Source organism: Vigna radiata, unplaced genomic scaffold (assembly GCF_000741045.1).
Source record: "Vigna radiata var. radiata cultivar VC1973A unplaced genomic scaffold, Vradiata_ver6 scaffold_262, whole genome shotgun sequence".
NCBI lineage: Eukaryota > Viridiplantae > Streptophyta > Magnoliopsida > Fabales > Fabaceae > Vigna > Vigna radiata.
Genome location: NW_014543980.1, coordinates 238876 through 242935, shown reverse-complemented (window position 1 = coordinate 242935; position 4060 = coordinate 238876). Strand labels below are relative to the sequence as shown.

Sequence of the window (4060 nt, the reverse complement as noted above, 5' to 3'; positions counted from 1 at the left end):
TTCGTCATAAAATTCATTATCCAAGTTTTGATTATCTAATTTTTGTTGAATTTCCGCAATGGATTTTTCAATTTTATCAAACCTAGCAGTGTGAAGTTTCATTTGATTAACCATGTATCTTTCAAAATCAGTTTTGGGTTTGAAAGCATTTGAAGCAGGTTCAACATTTGAAACTCATAACCAGAACACTCAACACCCATTTTCAATAACAATCAAGGTTTAAGACAAACCCTAATCTAAGCAATCGAAACTTACCAGATGTAGAAGACAATGGCAGCTTAAGCTTATATCTTTCAATTCGGAGAAACAAACCTAGGGTTGCCTATATCTTCCAATTCGAAGAAACAAACCGAGGGTTTCCGTGAAGGAGACTGCGACAATAGCGAGAATGTGTGCGACAACAGGGTTTCAGAGAGGGAAAATCATGGTTGCAGTGAGGGAGGGAGAATCATAGTTGCAATTGCAATGAGTGAGGGAGAATCATGAAATGATGCGAGAAGGGGGACAAGCTAGGTTCGAGAAGGGGACAAACTTGGCTCGAAAGCGGGAGGGAGAAAAGCGAGAAGAGTTTAATCAGATTCTATTATTTAATTCTATTTTTTAATTATTATCTATTTCCATATCCGTATTAAACATCAGTAGCAAAGTCTCCCCCAATATTACCCACCGATATTATATACGGATAATTCGTATGTAATATTTTTCTCCTTTATATACGGATAATCCGTATGAATTCCGTATAAAACTCATCCGTATATAACTTCCGTATCTAACATCCATATTATATACGGATAAAAATCCGTATATAAAAATCCGTATATAATTACCATTTTTCTTGTAGTGAGAGATTATATTTTCTGGTCACTAATTTCACTCACTGTTGGCTTGGTTTTGTGCTATTGGAGGTGCTTTCGTGGAAGGGTGGTTTGCTTCAGAAATTTCCTGTCTCGATAGCATCTTAGGGAGTGGAGAAGTGATTAGAAGAACAAGGCAAAGTGGCAGGAAGTGGAGCAAGTTCAGTTTATCAGTGTTTCAACGTTCCAAAACCTCACTACAATTCAACTGTGAGACTTGCATTTGGCACATTACACAACTAGGAATTCCTTGAGAGAAGCTAAAGTTGCATTGTCAAACCCACTTCCTTGTTATCTTGTTATCTTGTTATCTTGTTATCTTGTTTAACTTTGTATTTGCTCATTTCTTTTCTTGTATTGTAAAGGGCCATTTCAAGCAAGTGAAGTGGAAGAGCTCATAAATGTTCTTCCCTCATTTGCTAACTTGACTTAAAGTCTCATCACCTAAAATTGGTAAACGGTGAGTGTGTCTTAGATCCAAAGTCTAAGCCTCACCTAGGAGACCTCACCTTTACATTTTTTTAAGCTTCTTTCAATTTGTCATTTTTTTCAATTTTCGCTTAGGAATCTCTTTTAGAGTCCGAATTTAGAGTCCTAATTATTTGCTTTGCTTTTGAGTCTTCTTTTGTGATCTTAGAAGAAATCTTGGAGTAACAACCACTAAGTAAGTAGCCTAAAACATTTTTGGCAAGGAAAAGGCTTGGTACTTAAGCAACCCTAGTGGTTCACCTCCCTTACCTGGAATTTGTTCTTGGGTGAAATCTAACTAAGTTGTAACACAAGAAAACTTTTAAAATCACAACATGTCAAAGCATCAATCTCCAAGAGTTAGTGATTCTGAGGAACAACTTACTCTCAAAGATATTTCAAAACAACTTAGAGAGCTAACTCAATGGAGAATTGACACTGAAAGGAAGATGGATTATGCTCAACAAGATAGGGAAAGGCAAATCACCATAATTCAAGATGAGTTAAGAGTCATGAGAGATGAGCAAGGGAAAATGAGGGGAAGTAGGAGTGGAGATTCTCACCATGAGGTAAAGAATTTTAGAATGGGAGATTATGATGGGGACTATTCTTCTTTTAGAAGACATAGGCAGGAAATTCAAGAACCTCCTCCCCCTAGAGAAGTCAACATAAACTTGCCTCACTTTTATGGAAAAGATGATGTTGAAGCCTTTCTAGATTGGGAAATGAAGGTGGAACAACTCTTTGCTTGCCACCAAGTAAGTGAAGAAAGAAAGGTTCCCCTAGCTACCCTTAGCTTTCAAGGGTGTGCCATGTATTGGTGGATTGCCATAGTGGAAGAGAGAAGGCGTCACCAAAATCCTCCAATAAGATATTGGAATGATTTGATCATTGCCCTTAGGAGGAGACATATTCCCTCCTACTATCATAGAGAGCTTATGGATAAGCTCCAAAGATTACAACAAAATTCTATGTCTGTAGAACAATATAGACAAAAGATGGAGTTGTATATGATAAGGGCAAGGATAGAAGAAACAGATGAACTCACAATGGCTAGATTTTTGAGTGGGCTCAATTATGAAATTAGAGATAAGGTTGAACTTTTACCTTATATAGGTTTGGATAGTCTTGTCCAAATGTGTATCAAGGTAGAACAACAAAATTTGAGAAAATCCTCTCACACGAGAGCTCAAGTTCAACCTTTTGAAAAAAGGAGTTTTAAAGAAAAAGAGTCATTTAAACCTCTAACCAAAATTGTTGAGAAACCCAAACAAGAGTCCTCTTCCCACCCTAGAACAAGTGAAATCAAATGTTTCAAGTGTTTAGGAAGGGGTCATGTAGCTGCTCAATGTCCTACTAAAAGAAGCATCATTTTAAGAGGAAAGGACATTTATAGTAGTGAAAGTGATACCCCTACTAGTGAAAGTGAGGGTGAGACAGAAAAAGAAGAGGAAGTGTTTGCTGATGATGGTCATCTTCTCATGGTGAGAAGGGTGCTTAGTAGTCAACCAAGTCTTGAACATCTATCACAAAGAGAGAACATTTTTCATACAAGATGCAAAATTCAAGAAAATCATTGCTCTCTCATTGTTCATAGTGGTTCTTGTTGCAATTGTTGTAGTACAAGATTGGTTGAGAAGTTGAATCTTGTTGTAATACCCCATCCTAAACCTTACAAACTTCATTGGCTAAATGAAGATGGGGATATCACAGTCAAGACTCAAGTCAAGCTGGCTTTTTCCATAGGGAACTTCAAAGATGAAGTTTTTTGTGATGTAGTTCCCATGGAAGCTTGCCATGTGTTATTGGGAAGACCATGGCAATTTGATCATAATACTATACACCATGGTTTAACCAATACCATCACAGTACATAAAAAGGATAAGAAATTTGTGCTTCATTCTTTGACTCCTGCCCAGGTGGCTTAGGATCAAGCACAAATGAAGTCCACAAGGGATCAAGAAAAGGAACAAAAGAGAAAAAAAAAAGATCAAAACAAAAGAAAGAGGGTTGTGAGTCTAGCGTTCTCCCCAAGGTTACTCAACATGAAGTCCTTTTAAATAGAAAGACTTTAATCAATACACTTCAAGTTGAGCAACCTTCATACCTCCTTCTTTGTCAAGGAACACTCACATGCACATCTAGTGATTCTAAGACTTCTACTCTATCTCTTCCAATACAAAAACTTTTGAAGGAATTTGATGATCTATTCCCCAAAGAAATTCCAATTGGGCTTCCACCTATAAGAGGGATTGAACATCAAATTGATTTCATTCCAGGGGCAACTCTTCCTAATAGGCCTGCCTATAGGACTAATCCCCAAGAAACAAAAGAGATTGAGTCACAAGTTCAAGAGTTGCTAGATAAGGGCTTGGTTCAAAAGAGTCTAAGTCCATGTGATGTACCTGTGTTGTTGGTACCAAAGAAGGATGGAAAGTGGCGCATGTGTTGTGATTGTAGGGCTATCAACAACATCACAATAAAGTACAGACATCCCATCCCTAGACTTGATGATATGTTTGATGAACTACATGGGGCTCAAATTTTCTCAAAAATAGATCTTAAGAGTGGATATCATCAAATTCGAATTAAAGAAAGAGATGAATGGAAAACTGCTTTTAAGACTATGTTTGGATTATGAGTGGCTAGTAATGCCTTTTGGTCTTACAAATGCTCCAAGTACATTCATGAGACTTATGAATCATGTTCTAAGGGATTGCATTGGGAAGTTTGTAGTT

At 37.2% G+C, this 4060-nt stretch overlaps 1 protein-coding gene across 1 annotated transcript in view; it reads right to left on the bottom strand.

Annotated features, from left to right (window-relative positions):
* The window catches only part of LOC106755103 (proline-rich receptor-like protein kinase PERK1), a 16248-nt gene extending 15656 nt beyond the window's left edge, over window positions 1-592 (bottom strand). The window contains exon 1 of the mRNA XM_014637200.2: window positions 256-592. The gene's annotated coding sequence lies outside the window, so the exon portion shown is untranslated. The remainder of the gene's footprint in view (window positions 1-255) is intronic.
* Between the last annotated feature and the right edge of the window lie 3468 nt (window positions 593-4060).